Source organism: Rhinolophus ferrumequinum, chromosome 23, assembly GCF_004115265.2.
Source record: "Rhinolophus ferrumequinum isolate MPI-CBG mRhiFer1 chromosome 23, mRhiFer1_v1.p, whole genome shotgun sequence".
In the NCBI taxonomy this organism is placed as follows: domain Eukaryota; kingdom Metazoa; phylum Chordata; class Mammalia; order Chiroptera; family Rhinolophidae; genus Rhinolophus; species Rhinolophus ferrumequinum.
Window position 1 is genome coordinate 20,798,721 of NC_046306.1, and position 23,453 is coordinate 20,822,173.

Sequence of the window (23,453 nt, forward strand, 5' to 3'; positions counted from 1 at the left end):
ATAATGAGAATTACAGGAAATTGACACCATGCTATCTATATGTACAAGTACTATAAGTAAGGAAATACAGTCTATAGTAATTAACTTTGCTTTTGTGGGGAGGGGGAATTCAGACAAGATGCCACAGGACAGAAGCACTGTGGGTGAAAAAGAGTAGCAAAACAACAGGCGATGGGCAGCCGGTTAGCACAGTGGTTAGAGAGCAGTGCTCATAACACCAAGGTCGCTAGTTCGATTCCCACACGGGCCAGTGAGCTGCACCCTCCACAACTAGATCGAAAACACACTGTTCCCCAATAGTCCCCAATTAAAAAAAAAAAAAGAACAGGGGATTTGCTCAAGTTTGGTCAAACAGGGCACAAAGGGTAAAATAATACAACAGAAAAAGAACTGACTACAAAATGAATGAACTGGGCACCAAGCCCCAACTCTGCTGTTATAAATCAGGAAAAAAGAAAACTTATAATTCATAAGCAATGTGAACGTCTTCCTAGAAAATCCAAGAGACTACATAACACAATTAATAATAACCTAGAAAACTGGCCAGTATCATGGGCAAAGTGAAAAGAAAACCTTTTAAGTAAAAAAAGTAAAAAAAATATTTATCTCAAAAAGCCAAAAATTTTTAGGTAACTATACAAACTTATGAACATAAAACATATTCATAACCAGGCAACACAAAGAGAAAAACAAATAAACCAGGGTTGGCACCCTTGGAATTCAAATGAAGAGAGAAAGAATATGTAAAAAAGAGTTGAGCCTCTTTCTGTGCCCAGTGCAGCCATGGCTCATGGTCCCAAGAAGCACCTGAAGTGCGTAGCGGCTCCAAAGCACTAGATGCTGGATAAACTGACCGGTATGTGTGCTCGTCCATCCACCGTCCCCACAAGCTAAGAGAATTCTCCCTCTCAGCATCTTCCTAAGGAACAGACTGAAGCAAGCCCTAACAGGAGATGAAGTCAAGAAGATTTGCATGCAGCGATTCATTAAGATTGATGGCAAAGTCTGAACTGATGTAACCTACCCAGCTGGTTTTACGGATGTCATCAGCATCGACAAGACCAGAGAGAACTTCCAACTGATCTACGACATCAAGGGTCGATTTGCTGTTCACTGCATTACACCCGAGGAAGTCAACTACAAGTTGTACAAAGTGAGAAAGATCTTTGTGGGCACAAAAGGAATCCCACATCTCGTGACCCACGATGCTCACACCATCCGCTACCCTGCGCCCCTCATCAAGGTGAATGATTCCACCACGGTGGAGACTGGCAAAATTACTGATTTCATCAAGTTTGACACTGGTAACCTGTGCATGGTGACCGGAGGTGCCTGGGAAGAATCGGTGTAATCACCAACAGAGAGAGAGACCCCTGGTTCTTCTGATGTGGTTCATGTGAAAGATGCCAACGGCAACAGCTTTGCCACGCGGCTCTCGAACATTTTTGTTATTGGCAAAGGCAACAAACCATGCATTTCTCTTCCCTGTGGAAAGGGTATCTATCTGCCTCACCATCGCTGAAGAGAGAAACAAGAGACTGGCAGCCAAACAGAGCAGTGGATGAAATGATCTCCAGGTGACACGATTGGAAGAGCCTTCGACCCCAATTAAAGCTAATATAGCATAATGAAATGAAAAAAATTGAACTCTTGGCCTATTAGAAGTCTAGAAGCTGTGGTCTAGAAGCTGTGGTAGCCAGCCTCCCAAATGGCCCCCAATAATCCTCACCTCTTGATATTCAAACATGCAATTCCCTTCCGACAGTGAAACAAGGTTGGCTTGTATGGTCAATAGAATATGACGGAAGTAACAGTGTACTGCATCCAAAGCTAGGTCATAAAAGATATTACAATTTTTTGTCTTGATCCCTGCGACTGCTTGTTCTAAAGGCAGCCAGCCACCACACTATGAAGACAGACTATGGAGAGGCCCAGGTGGAAAGGAACTGAAGCCCCCCCCTTCAAGAGCCAGCACCAATTTGCTAGCCATGAGTGAGCCCCCTCCAGTGCCAGTCAAGACTATAGAGGAATGCAGCCTTGCCTAACATCTTATACAATCTAAATAGAGACCCTAACTCAGGACTGCTCAGCCAAGCTGCTCCCAAATTTCTGACCCACAGAACCTGCAGGAGACAATAAATGTTATTTTAAGCCACTAAGTTTGGGGATAATTTATTACACAACAATAGAAAACAAACACTGAAGCCAAGGTATAATTTTGCCTAAATGCTAGGTAAGTAACACCTCTGCTCTAAATTGTATGAACAAGAAAACTCATACTGAAGTACCAACCTACCACGCTTAAGATCTATCCTGAAGTTTTTACAATTCAAATAGGTGTATACACTTATTTTACATTCAGTAATGATTTATTTTTTAAAGACAAACTAAATGATAGGACGAATCATGGGAGTGTGACCATTTAATTTTTTATCCAAGTTGGGACATTTTTTTACCATAACAGGAACATGATGGGATGCTGAGTCAGCAGAAATAAACCAGAACTATATTAGGCAAACTATGACAAATGGGCACCCTAATTACGGGTGATAAGTATACGAATTTAAACTGCTAAAATAAGGTGGTATAAAAGAGAGAAAGTAAGTATTCAATTCAGGAGGCTGCTATAAACCACAAGCATTATAATAACAAAAAATAAGTTGTTGAATAATCATATGCTGGTAACTGTTTTAACGAATTCTACATGTAATAACTCACTTAATACTATCTTCCTAAAGTGGCTGCCAAAAATTTATGTCCACATCCTATTCCCTGTAACCTATGAATGAGACTTTATTTGAAAAAGGACCTTTAGATATAATTAAGAATCTCAAGATAAGATCATCCTGAATTATTTAGGGCCTTAAATCCAATGACAATTGTCCCTATTAGAGACACGCAGAGGGGAAAAGAGAAGGCCATGTGAAGCTGGCAGAGACTGGAATTATGCAGCCAGAAGCCAAGAAACACCTGGAACCACCAGAAGTTGGAAAGGCAAGGAAGGATTCTCTCTTAGACTTTTCGAAGGAAACGTGGCCATTCTGACACCTTGATTTTGGACTTCTGGCCTCTAGAACTATGAGAAAATAAGTAAATAAGCTTGATATTTTAACTCACCAAGTTTGGGGTGATTTATTACAGCACCCACAGGTAATTAACACACTCCTATGAGGCAGATACTAGTATCCATTTACCAATGATGAAACAGGCACTGAAATGCTAAGTAATCTAGTAAACCAGAAGATTTGGGGAAAAGGATCAAAAGTATTACCATGTAATAAAAAATAGGGTTGGAAAATAATATTTGGAGGCTGATCATGGCGACTGAGAGGTTTCCCTCCAAAACAGAAATTTAGCTGAGCTTAATAAACGAAGAAGCAATAAAAGAATAATCATTTAGTAACTTCTAATGCAATAGTTGAGCCAGGTAAGAATCATCAAGATGTTGGCCTTCTAAAATATGTCCACAAACTATTTGCCACTCCTCCCTTCCAAAGATGGAACCTAATATGCTGCCTCTTGAATGTAAGCCAGATTGAGTGGCTCTCTTCTAATGAATAGAGTATGAGGTCTGACAATTAAGTTCACAAACTCATCCTAGAAAAACTGCTACACACCTCATTGCTATCACTAAGATCACCTTTGAAGTACTCCCCTTGGGAAGCTATGCACCAATGCCAGTACCTAGTCCACCCTTCGAAGCAATTTTGGAACTCTTTCTGGAACGGCCATCGGAGCTGTCCTCGTACTACCCTTGATGCCCTGAATGTCATCCAAATGTCTTCCTTTCAATATTTCCTTTATCTTCAGGTAAAGAACGAAGTCATTGGGAGCCAGATCAGGTGAGTAGGGAGGGTGTTTCAATACAGTTATTTGTTTACTGGCTAAAAAGTGCTGTGGGAGCTGGTGCATTGTCGTGATGCAAGAGCCAGGAGTTGTTGGTGAAAAGTTCAGGTCGTCTAACTTTTTAATGCAGCCTTTTCAGCACTTCCAAATAATAAACTTGGTTAACTGTTTGTCCAGTTGGTACAAATTCATAACGAATAATCCTGCTCATACCAAAAAAATCCCTGATGATAAATTCGCAAACTTAATTGTCAGTATAGACTCATTCTACTGAAACAGAATAGAGCCATAGGAACCAGCAATTCTACTTCTTCGTATACACCCAAAGTATTGAAAGCAGGGTCTCGAAAAGTATCTGTACACCCATGTTCACAGCAGCATTATTCAGACCTAGAGTAGTCAAAATTAGAGACAGAAAGTAGAATGGTGGTTACCAAGGGCTCATGGGAGGCAGAAATAGGGAGTTACTGTTTAATGGATACAGTTCCTCTTTTGCAAAATGAAGAGTTCTGGGATGGATGGTGGTAATGACTGCACACCGATATGAATGTACTTAATACCACGGAACCATCCAGTTAAACATGGTTATGATGGTAAATTTAATGTTATGCATGTTGCACCACAATTTCAATTTTTTTTTCACAAGAAGCCTAACTTTATTAATGATAGAAACAGTACAAATTTCAAACCAAGCTGCAGTTACCCTTTTGAAACACCAAAAAAAGGTTCTCCTTTTTAAGATGGTTACATCAATTCCTAATAGCATCTACAATATCATTACTGTTGCTCAGATTGCCTTTGCCTCTCGACACATTTGCTTGTGACATGACCAATTCTATGTCCTTAACTTCCACACCTGTTTCATCCTCTTCCTCTTTGCTCTCCTCTTGTACACTGGAGTCTGTGTTTTCTTGAATGTTTGAGACAGCTTCACCTTGAACTCTGAATTTCCCATCAGCTGCTAGCTGTGCTTGCTGAGATAAATCCTCAATCTTTGTTTTGCTTCCCTGAAAACTATGTAGGTATCTGAAGCTGGGCTCTTGTAGACATCTGGTTTTCTGATAACAAAGAGGACATTCTTAGATTTCCGGATAATGACCCTAACAAACCCCTATGACCTGTCCAAGACCCAGTTGGGACATAGCCTTCCATGCCTTCCGTTTTGCTTTACTGACGGGTTCTTCATTGATTTCAGCTGCTGTGGCCATCTGGACTTGTTGTGTGGTTGCCTGTGTGGAATCTTGTTCCTTGAGCTCTGGTACTGATTCATCACTGTCAGATTCTGTTCCAGACCGTCTCAGCCTGGGGCTGTGGCAACTACTGCTTTGTAGCAGGGACAGTTTCTGTGGCTTCATTGGGCATTTTATGCAGGAAACGAGGAACCAAGATGGCGGCAGAGAAGAGCTGCACCACATTTTTTTTTTTTAAAAAGGCAATGCCACTTGCTCTCTTGGGTTACTTGCTCTGAGGGAAGCAGGATGCTAATTTGTGAGGAGACTCAAACAGCCCTCTAAAGAGGTTTACGAGGCCTCCTTCCAATAGGCAGCACCAATCTGCCAGCCTCATGAATGAGATATTTCAGAAGTTGATTTTCCAGCCCCAGTCAAGCAATCGTATGACTGCAGCCTTAGCAAACATTGACTGTAACCTCATGAGACCCAAAGTCAGAACCATCCAGCTAAGCCACTTTTGAATTTCCAACCCATAGAAGATAAGGATAAAAAACTATTTGTTGTTTTAAGCAGCTAAATTTTGGGGTAATTTGTTATGCACTAATGGATAACTAGTACAATATTAAAACCATTGGATTAAAGATTACTGGACAATAAGATACTTATATGGTCTCAAAGGAGTACTAGGTATTTTACTTACTAATTACAAAGGGGAAAATATACCATTATAATGGAGAGATCTGACAGCATCACGTTAACCAAGTAAAAAGACTTTCCAATGCCATTAACGTGACAATTACCCTGCAATTAATATGCCTTCCAATATAATGAAAAAAGTAAGTATACAATATCACCTAGACTAGAACTCTTGCCCAAAAAAATGTTTAACCTGAATCTAATAATAAAACAATTATATTCAAAATGCATGACACTCTACAAGTCAACTTACCTGGACTCTTTTAAAATGTTAACATACTGAAAAACTAAAAAGGCAAGAGGACTGTTCTAGATCAAGAAACTAAAGAGACAGAATGACAAAATGTGTGATCCTAGATCTAGGGACGAAACCATAAAAGACTTTTGGGAACAACTGGGGAAATATGAATATCAGTTAATAATATGGAATTATGATTAATTTTCTTAGAAGTGGTAACATACTATTGTGGTTATATAGGAAAATATCCTTTTTCTTGGGAGAAGTACTGCAAAAGTGTTTAGGGGTGAAATATCATGATGGTGGAAACTTACTTTCTCATGGTTCAGCAAAATTAAAAGTATACCTATCTAGAGAAAGAAAGTAAATGTGGCAAAATGTTATTAACCGGTCAATCTAGGCAAAGTGTTTACACGTATTCACTGTACTATTCTTTCAACTTTTCTGTAGATTTGATTTTTTTTCAAAATAAAAGAACTGGACACACACACCCCCCAACACACACACACAGAACCCTATGACAATGAGATACCACGACACTTCTATTAGAATGGCTAAAACAAGAAAATACTAACAACACCAAAGGTTAGCAAAGACACAAACATCTTCATATATTGCTGGTTGGAATACAAAATGGTATAGCCAATCTGGAAAACATTTTGCCCAGTTCTTACAAAATTCAACACATTTACCATATGACCCAACAACCCCATTCCTAGGTGTTTACCTTAGAGCAGACATTCTCCATCAGAGGCTATTTTGTCCTCTGGGACTTTTTTTTACAACTGGGGGCGGGTGGATGCTACTGTTATCTAGTAAGTAGAAGCCAGGGATGCTGCTAAACATCCTATAATGCACAGAACAGCCTTCCACAACAAAGAATTATCCAGCCCAACATGTCATAGTGCTAAGATTAAAAACCCTGACTCGAGAAATAAAAACTTTATACACACATAAAATCTGCACAGGAATGTTTATAGTGGCTCTATTGATAACCACCAAAAATGTAAAAACCCAGTGTTTCTCAACAGGTAAATCAATAAACGGTGGGACATTCATATACTGGAATACTTCTCAGAAATAGAAAGAAACAAACTACTGATACATGCAACATGGTTGAATCTCAAAGGTATCAGGCTGAGTGAAACCCAGTCCCAAAAGATTACATATGTTATTATTCCACTTATGTGACAGTTTCCAAAAGAGATGGAGAACAAATCTGTATCTGTCAGGGATTAAAAGGGTGGGTATTACTACAAAAATGAAGTACAAGGAAGGTTTTTGGTATAACAGAACTGTCTGTATCCTGGTTGTTAGTTACAAGAATCTATATATGTATTAAAATTCATACAACTGTAAACCAAAAAAAAAGCCAATTTTACTGTGCAATTTTTAAAGTAACATTTGAAACATTTTTTTAAAAGGCTACATACCCTATGGACTGGGTTGAATAATGTCTCCCCCAAAATTCATGCTGCCTGGAAGCTCAAAACGTGACCTTATTTGGTCTTATAAAGTCTTTGTAGATGTAATCCAGTGAGGATGAGGTCATTCTGGACTAGGGTAGGCCCTAATTCAATGACGTGTTCTTATAAAAAGAAAATTTGGACACAGAGACAGGCACAGAGTGAAGATGATGTGATGACAGAAAGGTAGAACACCATGTAAAGATGGAGGCAGAGACTGGAGAGATATACGTACATGCCAAGGAATGCCACGGACTGCAGGCAACCATCAGAAGCTACTGTGTTTCCCCGAAAATAAGCCCCAGTTAAGATCGTCAGCCAGACGGACACATTTAGTACATTATGATGATATTTCAGAAGATGACATGACTATATTTGAATAAATGCAGACTGTTGTACATGAAAAAATAAGACATCCCCTGAAAATAGGCCCTTAATGCTTCTTTTGGAGCAAAAATTAATATAAGACCCGGTCTTATTTTGGGGAAAATACGGTAGTACTGAGTCACAGAACAGATTCTCTGAGATGTCTAGCCCTGTTGACACCTTATTTTGGCCATCTGGACTCCTAAACTGTGAGGGAATAAAGTTGTTTTAAACTACTGAGGTTGTGAGTTGTTATAGCAGTCGTAGGAAGCTAGTATACCCTGATACTATTTATAAGACATTCTGGAAAAGGCAAAACTATTGGGAAGAAAACTCAGTGCTTCGTAGGGGGTGGGATTGGAGAGAGATGAATGACTACAAAGGAGCACAAGACTGCAAGTGTTTGTCAAAATTCAAGATCTGTATATCTGAAAAGGATGGACTTTTATTATATGAAGTTATAGCTCAATAAACTTAACAAAAAAAAAGAGTATTCCCAATGTGAATGCCAAAAAAAAAAAAAGCCATTAATCTAAGAAAGTCTTAGATCTCTTATCTTGGGGAGATGGCTCCAGAACCCATTCTTCCTCTCCAGCACCTTCCTTCTAAACCCTTGTCTCACTTCTAGCTTAACCTGTCTTTCCTAATACTTTCATTTTATAATCTGCCCTTCTTTTGCACCCTCTACCCTCCTCCTAACACTCGATTTTTAAAGCCAATTTCAATCTTGCCTCTATCTATAGCTTGAAAATTCGTAAGAAACAGAGGCGCAGATAAGTGCCACTGCATGAATTTTCTATGGAAAATAATTGACTTTTTAAATGATTTTTTAAAAAGCTTTCACAATCAAGTACAGTGGTATGGAGCTTGTATTTCACCTAGTAAACCAGTATGGAGCTTATATTTCACCTAGTAAATCAAATTGATACCAATGACGGTATCAATTTGAATCTAATATCTAATACAATATTAAAATAATTATTACCTATTAGCCTGTCAGTTACAAAGAAACTTAAAATAGCATCAATTCCTAACACTTTTATATCATTTATTTTGAGTTATGTTTATTATTACTCTAGAAAAATGTGACAGAATGTCTAATGCAGAAAAAAGGTGCTGAAACACTGCCAGAGGTAAAAACTAACCTTAACGTCTTCCTGAAAGACAGTGGAAAGAAAAATGTGTTGTATAAAGAGACACATTTCACAAAATTATATCAGTAACATCTTGTCCCAGGAGCAAAAAATAGGCAAACTATATTTCTAGTCTTATTTTAAAATATGTATCCTATTTGTATTTATTAAGGATAAATATTTATCCTTAAAGATAAATCATTAAGTAGGATATTATGAAATTTGCTTGGTTTATTTTCAGAATAACATCTAGTATAATAAGTTATGTTTATAGTCCACATCTATTTTAATGTAAAAAACCTTTCAACAATTTAATATTGGACTATTATTTTCTTAAAAGCCACCAAAAAGACATTTCAGAAAACATACAAAACCAATAGAGAGGAAAATTGCTTATTGAAGCAGATAGTAGAGTTCAAAGAGCTCAAATACACAGTGGTATTCAAAGAACTAAAACCTAATGAAGTCAAACCCTTAAGCAGCCTTATTAAAATACAGAAGCATAAGTGGTAACTAAATATTGAGTAGTCTCCCTTGGATAGGGCCACTCAGCCGTGTTCCCAAAGCACTACTCAAATGAAAGAGCTATGTATCAAAGGATCTGTTTCAAAAAATCTGTCCTCATGCACCAGCCTCAATCTAGTTGGAAGTGGAACATGGACTTGGTGATGGTTCTTGTGTACGCACCCAATAGCCACACCACCCCGTTAGACTGAAAACTAGATCCTGTTCCCTAGGGCCACAGTAACAGAGACTAACTAGAAGGAATAATGTTTATTTTATATCCCATTCTCAAATAATGATAGCAAAGGGGCTGACTTGATATGTGGGGTTGCTGAAGGTATTGTCAGAGGGGATAAGAGTTCTTCAGGTTGGGGTAGAAGGTAAATACTCATTTCCATAACTTAATTTCTCAACAAAAGAAGAGGGAAGAAGTCAAACCCACTCATAATAGGGAAAAGTTGCTTTCCTATTTACTGGAGAAAGTTACCTTAACAGGGAGGCAGGAGGTGGACCACCCTCTCTACCCCACAACAGTGACACACTGGTTTTGAACAACATATAATGATCTCATTTCATTGAAAAGCTCCTTTCCCATTTTCCAACCAAATGTGTCAGTGTGGATGCTAAAGCATATGCATAAAAAAATGATTTTCTTATTCAAAGAGAAAAACAGGAAGGTACAACATTCAAAGTTCAATAGTATGAAAACAAAGTTTAAGGAAATTGGCACCAGAATCAAACTTTTAGCATTCACTGACTAGTTTGAACTCTGTATCCAGTATTCCAGAAGTCATTTTTTTTCCCGTTCTCCCAAATAGCTTTCTGACAAACATTTTAATATTAATTACTATTACAAGTTGTTTACTGGCTTTGACTATTTACTGCTAGAGTTTAAACAACTTAACATGCCACAATAAATATAACTACTGTTGTACTACTATAAATATTGCTCTCTTGCAAACAACGTTCGTGTCAAATTATACCTAACTATGTCTAAAGTTGAATTTCCTGGCTCCCAAGAAACTCTTGTTTCTGACCACCTCTCAATACCTATGAATTCTTCTCAAAATACAAGACCCTGATGACTATCATCCCCATCCTTCCAGCAAACCTTTCTCATATCACTTCTAAACATTTAAGAACTATCAAGTAAACTGATGTCAGTACTAATGTATGACTGAGTAATGTGTATATACATTTGAGAAACAAATTCATGCGTTTTTATTAAAAGGAATCAAAAAGCACTGTTACTCAAATTGTATTAAAAACCCAGAAAAAAAAGTCAGAGAATCATTTACACCAAGAGCTCTAAATACTGGGGAGAGGAGCGGACGGACAAATTACCACTAACCCATTAGGAAATAAATAGGATTATGAAAGCAAAGCCAATTATACACCCCAAAAATTTGGGTCTGCAGATTTTCACCTTATACTTTATATTTCAAGACTACCGCCCTCCTCTACTTTGACTGAATCTGAAAAGGAACTGAATAAAAATATCACTCCAAAGAAGGCAAAATACCGCACTCAACCTTTTTTGTGCTCACAGGTAAGCGGATTGAAATCCAGGAAAGTTAAATAGATTGGCCAATTAGGCAAAGAATTCTTACATATGACACCTAAAGTATCACCCATAAGGGAAAAAATTACGCCTTGTCAAAATTAGGAACTTCCGCTCTTCCAAAGACGCTATTAAGAAAACGTAAAGACAAGCAAAAAAGGCTGGGAGAATATATTTGTAAGACACACATCCAATGAAGAATTTATATACAGAATTTACAAAAAAACCTACAACTCGATGATAATAAGATAAACAACCCAATCAAAATGTATTGTCCAAGGTCACAACAGAAGATGTGGCCAAAAACGGAGATCTCTAGCCTTGCTCAAGTGCTAATTTCATGATTTTAAACCACGGTTCCATAAAGGAGCCAAAAAAGATAAAAGGGAAACAAACAAAAAAACACATGTGATTGCTGAACTTGAACTTATTCAGTCAGCCTGGTCCTTTCAGAAATTATTAAAATACATATTGAGCCTAGGATCACTCCCAACTGTCTCCTGGCAAAAACAAAAACAAAGAACCCTAACAAATATCAGTCTCAAAATTTCAAATCATGACGTTAAGTGAAACATGAAATGATTGAAACAGATTTTTTTCCCTTCAGAATTACAAAAGGTTAAAACCCTTGTTTGGATACCTCAGGCTTACTTGAATTCTTAGGCAAACAGTGACAACAAAAGTCCTCTAAGAGAAGAATCAAATTTCTTTTAATAAGATCCTATATTTTCCTGCACTAAAATAAAATTTAAATGACGCAGGGACTTCCTTGCCTAAAAGCTTAATCCTTTATAAATGTTTACCCTACTAAGTAAATGGTTAAAAGAATAGAGAAGTCCAAAACTAGAGAAAAATGTAATGAAGGCCCTGCCGCAGCCAACCTTCACCTTTAACCTCTTATCATTAAACATTTACTCAGGGTGGATATATTGGAGAGAATGATTCTAGCAGCTTTGTCAACAATAGGAAAGAAAGGAGGAGGAATAGCAGTAGATCCAGAAGCAGAAAAGACATGGGCAACAGCCTGGAAAATTATCAGAACACCAAAAAAACCAAACAACTCAATTGAAAAATGGGCAAAGGACTTGAATAGACATTTCTCCAAAGAAGATATACAAATGGCCAGTAAGAAAATGAAAAGATGCTGAATATCACTCACTAGTCATCAGAAAAATGCCAAGCAAACCACAGTGAGATATCACTTCACCCATTAGGATGACTATTAACAAAACAAACAGAAAACAACAAATGTTGAAATGGGTGTGGAAAATAAACTCTTATGCACTGCTCGAGGTAATGTGAAATGGTAGAGCTGCTACGGAGAACAGTATGTTTGGTCCTCAAAAAATTAAACATAGAATTGCCACATGATCTAGCAATTACACTTCTAGGAATATACCTAAAAGAACTAAAAGAAAGGATACGAACAGATATTTGTATAATCACATTCATAGTATCATTATTTACAAAACAGCCAAAAGGTGGAAATAATCCAAATGTTCAATAGATGAATGTATAAACAAAATGTGGTGCACACATAAAATGGAATATTATCCAGCCTTAACAAAGAAATTCTGACACGTTACAATATGAAACTTGAATAATTATTCTAAATGAAATAAGCCAAAATCAAAGGGCCAATATTCTATGATTCCACTTACATGAGGTACCTAGAATAGAGGAATTCTATATAGAGACAAAAAGTAGCATAGTGGTTACCAGAGGCTAGAGGAGAAAGAATGTGAGTTTTTGTTTAATGGGAACAGAGTTTCAGTTTGGGATGATGAAAAAGTTTTGGAGATGCATAGTGATAATGGCTGCATAACAATATGAATGTACTTAAGGTCACTGAACCAAATACAAAATGGTTAAAATGAAAAATTTTTGTTTTTAAGTTTCTCCATTTTGTTCCCCCCTCCTTTCTTCGGCCTCCCCCCTCACTCCGATTCAAGCCATTGTTTCTCAGTCTAGTTGTGTAGGACACAGCTCCCTGGCCCGTGCTGGTATTATGAGCCTTGCGCTCCCCCCGCTGAGGCAGTCGGTCGCCAGTCATCAGTTGGCTGCTCATGGCAGCCGGCCGCTCACGATGGCTGCTGGCCATTCACACTGGCTGCCGGTCGCTCACGGCAGCCCACAGCAGCCCAGCTCCAGGGAGAGCTGTTGTTCACAACCTTAGCTGTAAAAGTCACAGCTCACTGACCCATGAGGAATCAAACCGGCAATCTCGGCGTTAGGAGCACAGAACTCCAACCACCTGAGCCACCAGGCCGGCCCAAAATGATAAATTTTATACACGTATATTTTACCATAATAAGAAAGAAACAAAAAAATAATCAGGACCGGTAAGTTCATCATTTTGTCTCTTAGAGATGAAAACATTAATTTATACAGTAAAAAAAAACCAGGGCAGACTGAACATACATACATACTCCATCTCCATTCCCTCCTGAAACCTCAGCAAAATGAAATAAAGGAATAAAAAAGTATAAACCCAGGCCGGCCCGGTGGCTCAGGTGGTTGGAGCACCGTGCTCCTAATGCCAAAGTCACAATCTAGCTAAGACTGCGAACAACAGCTCTCCCTGGAGCTGGCTGCTGCTGGCTGCTGTGCTGCCGAGTCCTGCTGTGGGCTACTGTGTGCCACCATGAGTGGCCAGTGGCCAGCGTGAGTGGCCCGAGCCATCGTGAACGGCCGACTGCCGACTGGGTGACCGACTGCCTCGGCCGGGTGGAGCGCAAGGCTCATAATACCAGCATGGGCCAGGGAGCTGTGTCCTACACAACTAGACTGAGAAACAACGGCTTGAACCAGAGTGTGAGGGGAGGCGGAAGAAGGGGGGGGGGAAAGTATAAATCCTCAAAGGCAAAGACAAAGGGGAAGGAGATGACAGCAGATAAATGTCAGGAACATTCTGGACAATGAAAAGCAGTAGTTACATTCCGCACATTTCAATATACATATAGGTTTTAATTAAGACCTATAGTAAGTAGTATCTTTCCTCCAAAAAGCTCTAGAACAGAAAAAGATAATCTGGAATTTCCCCTTGACTAGTGACATTCCACAGAAGAAAATGCAGCTAATCCCTCTCCCATGTTCCTTTCCTTTCCATTTCCAAAGCATATCTATAATTAAATGCACCACCTGAAAATCCCTGTTAATTTTCAGAACAACTGAACTACAAAAACTAGGTCAGAGCATGCTTCAAAAGTAAAAAAAAATCAAAAAATCCCTTCTCCATTAAGTGAGATTTAGATTTAGCTCAATTTGACTCTATTGCAGCAATGTGACTCTAGAATGGAGGCAACTTTGTGTACTTTTCAGAGTCAGTTCAGTACACTTTGTATCGATGAGGGAAACGTTGCTACATCTCAGATTCTTAATACTCAGGCTATATCTAACACACTATTCAGCTTACTAGAAAGACTACTTACAACAACTACATTTTGTATTTTAGTCAATAATAAGGAATAACTTCCTTGTGTATATCAAGACAATTTTCATGAGGAAGTATAAACAGAACAAAAAGCCTAGTGAAAATAAAATCCTAAAAATCACTTTCTCAAGTTATACAGAATAAACACATTGCACCTTTCTACAAAGTTTATCAGTTTCTTTAAACATTCTGAATCATAAATTAATTATTGTATCAACTTTCTGCAGGAAAACTCTGTATCTTTTCCGTGAGCAAACCATTTGTCAGTGTTTCCAAACCTTGGTAGATAACAAAAATTCCACGGATAAACTAATAAACTAACGTCTAATGAAACTTGTCAGAGGCTAACTGAGATCAAAAATCCGAAACTAGAACTGTGATAAGCAGTTGAACCACTTTGATTCTTCCTTTTCTCTCTATTCTACTTGTACACATTACTAGAACATCATAAGACTATGTACCGGTATGTGATTCATCATTAAGGAGTGTGCTGGGGCTGAATGATAAAGAAAGATCCACAACAGGAAAAGAAAGATAACCTGTACACATAGTATTAGCCTCACATACCCCCGTTTTCAGGAAAAAAGCTTTCAAAATCGGCCCTTTTTATCTACTGCAGGGTCCCACTATCACAGGGTGACCTATATACAAGCTTTTGTCTCTTATGGAAGCTTTTGTCCCTTCCTTTCCATTCCCATTCCCATTTCCCCTACCATGGTCTTCCCGCTGCCTCCCGACCCCATCGACCCTAGTAAATACCGTAGAACTCAACGTCATCAAACACGTCTTCATAAAATACCATTTCATTGTTAACCAGTAGGACTTCAAGTTATCCCAAAATAACAAGGATGGTTTCTTTAATATTTCCAAACTTTCTCCTATGACTGGGCCCACACAAAACCTCCAACTAATCTATTCACTGCACTTCCACCATCTCAAGTTCATTCCAATCTCCACACCTTTTGTCCATTTTGAATACCAGTATTAAATAACTTCCCTTCTTTCTGCCTTTATTATTCTGCATACCCCTCATTCAGCCCTAGACTGCTTTGAGGTATTGCTTGAACGGTTTTAAATCTGTATGTGGATAAGGACTTTCTTCCCAGAGGGCAGGAAAGATGAGTTATGCTGCAAAAAGTCAAGCCCTAGATCAGAGGTTGCAAAGCGGTAACCCACAAGACAAATTCTGCCCACAGTGGTGATTTGTTTGGCCCAGTGTTTATATTATGAATTCATAAGTTGCCAACATTTAAAAATAAAGATTTCTCACAAAAATTTGTATTTCCAGTTTCGCTTTAGAAAAAAGTTAAGATGTTCAGACCACACTCAGTCTATACTCTCCACTAGATCAACAGTGAACACTGAGATTAAAAGGGCGAATTTTACCTCAATTTTTTTAAAAAAGTGAGCCAAAGCTGCCTAACAGCTGCCATTGGAGGGACATGAATTCTGTAGTTCATTCACTTCAGTCCCAATCTGATTATTATTATTTAAAATGTTCATCTAGAGCCAGCCCGGGCTCAGGTGGTAGGAGGGCCATGCTCCTAATGCCAGGTCACCGGTTTGATTCCCACATGGGCCAGTGAGCTGCACACTCTACAGCTAAGATTGTGAACAATTCTCCCTGGAGCTGGGCCGCTGTGGGCTGCCGTGAACAGCTGGAGGTTGGCGTGAGCTGTGTTGAACTACTGAGTGTTGCCATAGATTACCGTGTGCTGGCGTGAGTGGCCGACAGCCAGTGTGGGCTGCCGTGGGCTGCAGTAGGCTGCTGTGTGCTGCCATGAGCGGCTGGTGACCAGCATGAGTGGCCGGCAGCCTCAGCCAGGGGGAGCGCAAGGCTCCTAATACCAGCATGGGCCAGGGAGCTGTGTCCTACACTAGACTGAGAAACATCGTCTTGAACTGGAGTGGGGGGGGAGGGGCGGAAGAAAAACGGGGTGGGGGAGTTCATCTAGTCCTTGCCAGGCATTTATGCTCACCCTAAATAAGCTTACTGAATGAATGAATGAATGAATGAATGAATGGAGATAATTTTAAGAAAGACAAGGTTGGTGGTAACGATGACAATAACAGTAATAGCAATTAACGTTTCATGCCAACTATTGTTCAGAAACTACATTATCTCATTTAATCCACACGACAACTCTATGGATATATGCTATTACTATGCCCAATTTACAGCTGAAGAAACTAAGGCACAAAGAAGTTAAGCAACTTGTTTAAGGTTATACTGCCAATACATGGTGGAGCCAAAATTCAAAACCAGACAATCTTAACTCCAGTACACACTGTTAACCCGCACAATATGATTCCTTTGGACTAGCATCCTTTTCTATGTGACCAACTAAGCTGATTCTCTGAAACAAAGAATAAAAAGAATAAATTTTAGAGTCTACTCTTTCTTTGCAAAAATGACTAAGAAGCAAACCAAAGTTCACCTAAATGTAGATGACATTTCTGGATTTTTTTCCTTACCTTAAAAGAAAAAATTTTCTATAACTGACAGAGAAAGGGTGTTGGAATCCAATAAAATATGTATTTTCTGAGAAAGCAAGTACGTTAATAGACATTTCTGGAGTAAGGTAAACTCCATGCAGATGAATTCTGTTTAAAACTATAAAGTGATGATACAGTACAAAACTTCTCTTTCCTGGGGAAGAGTGAATTAGGGTAAACAGTTTGCAAACATGAAAAAAATTTTTCAAGTTTCTTGAGAGCAGGGACTGCTTTTTCTTCATGAGTCCCTGTAATGCCTAGTACAGAGCAGCACTTAGCATATACTCAATTATGTTTAAAACAAGAAACCTGAAGTTAGTATCTTAAATTGCAACTCAATGCAATCATTTTTACAGCATTTATCATCTTGCTTTTTACAATACCTTGTTTCCCGGAAAATAAGACCTAACCGGAGAATAAGCCCTAGCATGATTTTTCAGGATGACATCCCCTGACCTTAAGCCCTAATGCGCCTTTTGGAGCAAAAATTAATATAAGATCCAGTCTTATTTTCAGGGAAACACAGTACTTAACTAGTGAGCAAGTCTGTTTTCCTGACAAAAACACAAAATCCTTGAGGCAGAGATTTTATAGTAAGTAGCCCTTGGGACCTAGTAAAACAGGGGCTCAATAAAGGCTGCTTAACATTTCTACACTTAGGTTTCCTACAAGTTTCTCTTTCTACTATGTTTAAAGTAGAACTTAAAATAAAATGGCTTCTCATTTATAAAGCACTGGATATTATGAAATGTTATATTTCTGAGACTAGTCCTATACTGTGATATCAACAAAGCCCTGAAAAATTAGTAAACCAGCACATGAAACACAAAGTATAATCAAAGAGTGAGTGAGCTAGAAGGAATGTGAGTGATGTTCAATGCTTCCAATAAACAAGTGAGGAAACAGAGAAACCCACAGACATTTAAGTGACTTGCCCAAGATCACAGAATTTAAGTAACAAGCAGTCGAGACTAGAACCCAGGTCTCCTGAGTGAATGTTGGTCCAGTTTTCTTTCCAGGAAGAACTACTTTGTGAGCTCAGGATTAAGTATATACTTTTAGAAACACTTTAAAGATATTTGGTATGGAGAATGCTCTTTCCCAGAACACTACTTTTTGAAGGTATTATTATACCACCAGTAAAGAAATGAAAACTGCCTTGTTCCTTTCCTATAGATAACACCATCTTTTCCCCATCTTTGTTTTGCTCTACATATTTTTAATTTTCATGTCTTTCCTTTCATTATCTTCTGAGAATTCTTTTTACCATCTCTTATTTATCTACTTTTCCTCTTACCCATTTCCTTTCCTAGTATCTCTCACAAAGCACCCCACTATCTCCTTCCTTTCTCTCCATAATTATAAAAGAGAACAGATTAAACACACATTTGATTATAGCACTGGCCTGGTACACCACAATAAGCAAATCACAGCCTTGGCCTCTAAGCATTTATAGGGCAATTAGTTAACAAAAAATAAAATAAATACAAAGGGTCACATAGATGAGTGAATAAACGTTGGTGTTTACAGTGGAGACAAAAATCTAAGTGTGGATGGGACATTTACACGAAGGGATGTGGCAATAACAATGACAATAGTCCCAAGGTTAAGGTTAGGCACGTGAAAGGGACCACTCTCTTCCTTCTCAGCTTACACACCTATCAATTCATCTGCTCTACTAAATTCACTCTCCACTTTCTTACTGCTTGACTTTTTCCATATTCTACTTTTTTTCCTTATCCAGCCTTCCCTTTCTCCTGATGTTTGAAAGTGAATCTTTCCTGTCTTCATCTTTTCCTTTTCAACACTACTGCCAACTTCTCCCATCTTGTAGATTTAGATAACATCTTAAGTTTAAACTCATTTTTTTCAAAAGATTTAACATATATTATTTTATTTGATCCTCACAACAATACCAAGGAGGCAGGTAGGAAGCAATACATCTATTTTACAGGTATATAAACTGTGTCCTAGAAAGATTAAATAATTTGCCAAAAGTAACAGAGTTTGTCAGTGGCAAAATCAAATCCGAACGCAGACCTTTTATTTCCAAGCCCTCCATTCTGCTTCCACTGTACCATGTTGCCTTCTATTTAATTCCCACACTTTTTTACCATACACATTCACGTGCCTAGACAAGTATACAGAGATAAATGTTTATAAAACAGCACAAATGGGAAAAGCAAACGTGTATCTAAGGAAACCGGAAAAATAGAAACGTCAGAGGACCCAAATTAAGAGCACAGTGTGGCTCACAAGCTAATCCTTGTAGAAGAGGCTTTGGGTTTCAGATCTAGGTGGAAACTGCCTATTTCTTCAACCAGCTGACGTAGCCAGCATCAACAGTGCTCCCTCCACACCTCCCCACAGCAGTTATCCGACCAGGGCTCACCCTCTGCACCATTCCAGTGATCCAACCTCCCTCACAGGCATGCCATCATACCTGAAGTTCTCACGGTTCGAGTCACGAGTCACTTCTTTGGGTTAAGGCGTTGTCTCCAGAAGGCCACTGTTAAGTGCATGTTACCTGAGAGGGGAAGAAGGGTCTATTAACACATTACTTCTATGGTAAAACGCATCAAATTAGTGATGACCTTGGGAATCTGACAGTACAGGACATTAATAGATAACTTCTAATTTGGCAGGCAGGATAAGAATGTGAGTTGGGGACAATGACTCATACATAGTATGGGCTGATGCCTACGTGGGTACGATGGCTACATGGCAAAATGAAGATGGCCATATAAACAAACTCTACCTACTGCGGTCACCATTAAGGACAGTCCCTGCAATTTGGAGACTCCTGGAGGTAGGAAAAGAAAACACTCCAAGGATCCGAGTATAGTCAGTTTTGAAAAGAAGGAAAAGAGCTAAGTGGGCAGCAGTTTTTCAAGGACAGTACACTCCTCGAATGAAGGATAGAGGCAGAACAGTTTTTGGTTGACTATGTATTTCTAGTTGTAAGGCTAGTTTTCAATCCAACATTTTTTGTTGAGGGCCAATCTCTCAACCAGAGAATGCTGCAATTCAATTCTGTACCCCCCACCCCCCACCCCCGCTAATTTATATTGACTCAAAGCCAGTATCATTTATAGCCACAAAAATCAACATGCCTTTAGTGAACATTTATTATGAACCCAAAATTTGGCTAGGTGCTATAAATACAGGAAAAAAATTATATACTTTTGCCTTAACTCATATAAAGGAAACTAATCCCCAAAACCCAAAAGTGAGAGGGGATGAGGACCAAGAAAGAAAAAACAGGTGACTATTTCCTATCACTACTAACACAAACTTCTTAAGCCAAAATGAATACAACAAAACTCCCTTCTAGGCCAAAGTTCCTTGTTAAACCCTTGCCTAAACAGTCAAGAGGCACAGGCTAGAAAAAAACTCCCCCCGCCCCTTGGTCTAATACCAAAAGCTCTTTAATAACACACATTCATCTTGGAACACTGGAGAATAACAGACTAAGAGTTACAAAACTTGGTTGTAGTTCTAGCTCCGATTCTTAACTAGTTTTTGGTAAATTATTTAACCAGCTTTGGACTTAAAAAACAAAAAAACAGAAAACAAAGAATTTGTACTGTATCTGGCATACATACCACCCCCTAGATAACTATGCCTACAGGAGGCATCACTAACCAATCATAACTCACCTTTCCAGACCAAATATCAATCATAACTCACTTTTCCTTATGACCAAAATCCTTCTCAACACAGAGCTTCTGGAAGTACCTTCAAAGCAGAGTTGGCCCATAAACCAAAATATATTTGCCACTGTGGAGTAGATAATCTCTGCAATTTTTTCCTCTCTAAATTTCTGAGGATAGAAGAAAAACACTTCCAACAAGCTTAGATCGATAATGTCGATAGTCATAAATTTCAGCCTAACCTCCAAGTTCTCCTCTAAACTGTATCCAATCTGGTTCTAATTTTTCAAAAATGCTAATAAACGACACACTCTGATACCATTAATGTACAGTGTTTCCCTGAAAATAAGACCTAACCAGACAATCTGCTCTAATTTGTCTTTTGGAGCAAAAATTAATATAAGACTCGGTCTTATTTTACTGTAATATAAGACCAGGTCTTGGTCTTATATAAGACCCGGTCTTGTGTTAATTTTTGCTCCAAAAGGCACATTAGAGCTGATTGTCCGGCTAGGTCTTATTTTTGGGGAAACATGTTACGTAACCTGGCAATATTATTCAGATTTGCTACTGGGTTTTTTTGACATAAAAGGAACCCTTTATCCAGATTGGCCCTAAAAAATCCTCATCCAAAAATATGGCAACAATATTGCACTAGTAAAAAACTAAACCCAATCCCTTGATTATACCCACAACCTCTCTATAAGGTCAAGCCTTTCCACCTCTCACCTAGACCTCTGCAATAGTCATTCTTCCAACCTTTCACTTTTATCGTCAGAGCAATTTTTCTAAAACACACCTGTACTCAAGCACTTCCCTGTTTAAAAATCTGTATTTATTGGGGCAGCTGGTTAGCTCAGTTGGTTAGTGTGCGGTGCTCTTAACAAGTTTGCCAGCTCAATCCCCACAGGCCACTGTGAGCTGCACCCTCCACTAGATTGAAACTACTTGACTTGGAGCTGATGGGTCCTGGAAAAACACACTTAAATAAAAGTTTACAAAAAAAATTGCTAACAACATAAAACTCAAGCTTTTTAGCATTATACGTACTTAGAACTTTTCATATAGTTGCCTCCTTTTACCTTTCTGGCCTCCATCCTATAACGTTCTATCCCCGTGCCCATCCTTTTTCTTCCACAATCCTCTGCATTTACACACAACATTAAGGTGTTTCTTCTGCCTGCCCTGTTCTTCCCTTTCCCCAACCCTATCACACTCCTACTCACCATCTAAGACCCAACTTAGGTTGAGGGATAGGTACTGCCTCCTTCTCTAGCCAACCCTAGACAGAACTAGTCACTTCCTCGAGTCTCAAAGTTTTTTGACCTGTCTTTGGTATGTCCACAGTACTGTTTGCTTCAATGGTTCCCAGAATTACCTGAGGCATGTTTTAAAGATAAATTCTTCCAGGGCAATCCGGAAGTACTAAATCAATTTCAGGAGAGAACCAGGAATTTCTACTTTTAAAAAGCTCCCCTAATTATGTTAATGGTCAAATTTGGGGACTATTGGTTTGTCTCTCTCTTCCAATAGGTGCAAAGATAATTTTTTTTAAGAATGTAGAAGTGACTTACAGTGAAGAAATTATTCTGCACTTGTTTTATATTTCATATCATATTCTTGTTGACTTGACTCATATGCTGAAGATGAAAGAATTCCTTTTGGACTCACAACCCAAAAACTTACACTCATTGTTCAAAAAAGGAGGTGAATTCCCACCTTCATTTCTAAATCTTAAAAATTAAGTGTACCTTGAGTAAACCTATGAATACCCAGTGAAGGCTCTCACCAGATCTGCCATGAAAACTTTATTTCAGCTGAGTAACTAACCCTTAGCCGATTTTGAAGGTGGAAATTATACTGCCTTTAAGAACTTCCTTAAGATAGAATTGTATTAGGAATAGATGCGTGAGACCCCAACTAAGTGCAATGATAGGTGGCTGGCTCCATTGCCTCATTAATTTTCAAAAAAAAATCCCTCTCTTCCTTCCCAACCCGACTTCCCCCAAAAGTAAACGGGTGCTGTAAAATAATGGCAGAAAATCTAACAAGATTGACTACAACCAAGAAAACAAGTTGAGTTGTTATTGGGGAACCGTGAATCTCGGGTAGTTTGCAAGTTCACCGGGTGAAATCTCTGACCAACTTTAGGCCCAACGTCTGCCTCACACGCACAGACCCTGTGTTTATTTCTCTTTAAGTTGCGTCTCGGACTAAGTCTGAAAACTTGAGTTCCTAAGTCATGTCCTCCTCGTGTTTAGACCCTTAGAATACGTTCACGGCTACTTTTTTCTTTTCTCTACTAAAGAAAAGGGCACTATCAAGACGAAGGACAGTGACAGCTACACGTCTGCAAAACTCGGCGCCGGGAGGCGCCGGCGGGGCCACGGCAGTGGTGGGCACCAAGGCGGGCGTCCCGACCAGGACCACCACGCTGGGGGACGACAATGGAGGGAGAAGGAGAGTGGAACAACGAAGGGGAAGCAGCCGCTGTGCTGGGCCCCTCGCGACTGGGGGCTCCATAAAGTCCAGGGAAGGCCAGCAGGGTGGCAGGTGGGCCCGGTCGCCGCCCCTTACAGGGCCACGTCGGCTGCGCCGGCCACTGCCGCCGGGCCCCGCGCGTAGGCCGGGCCGCGAGAGGGTGGCCCCCGGCGGCACTGAGGGGCGCAGGGCCGGACCCTACCCGTGCTCGCCTCGGCCCAGCCCTCTCACAACTTGGCGCCCGCAATGCAAGGGGCTCCGGATGTCTCAGCCCAACAGTGGCCGTTCGGTTCGTCCGGGCTACCCACCCGGCCCGGGCCACAAACCCGAGCTCTCCGCGTCCCCACCGGCACCGGCCCTGAGGAAAGAGGGAGCAGCCGCGGCTCTGCGATCCCGGCTCGCGCGCCG

The 23,453-nt window shown here is 39.5% G+C and overlaps 1 protein-coding gene and 2 pseudogenes across 4 annotated transcripts in view; 1 reads left to right on the forward strand and 2 right to left on the reverse strand.

Moving 5' to 3' along the window:
* Window positions 1-23,453, reverse strand: part of ITCH (itchy E3 ubiquitin protein ligase) — a 138,002-nt gene that overhangs the window by 90,097 nt on the left and 24,452 nt on the right. For all 4 annotated transcript variants that reach the window (XM_033095353.1, XM_033095354.1, XM_033095355.1 and 1 more), the window contains one exon: window positions 19,355-19,438. The gene's annotated coding sequence lies outside the window, so the exon portion shown is untranslated. The remainder of the gene's footprint in view (window positions 1-19,354; window positions 19,439-23,453) is intronic.
* Window positions 784-1,565, forward strand: LOC117016194 (40S ribosomal protein S4, X isoform-like; annotated as a pseudogene).
* On the reverse strand, window positions 4,596-5,208 carry LOC117016280 (nascent polypeptide-associated complex subunit alpha-like; annotated as a pseudogene).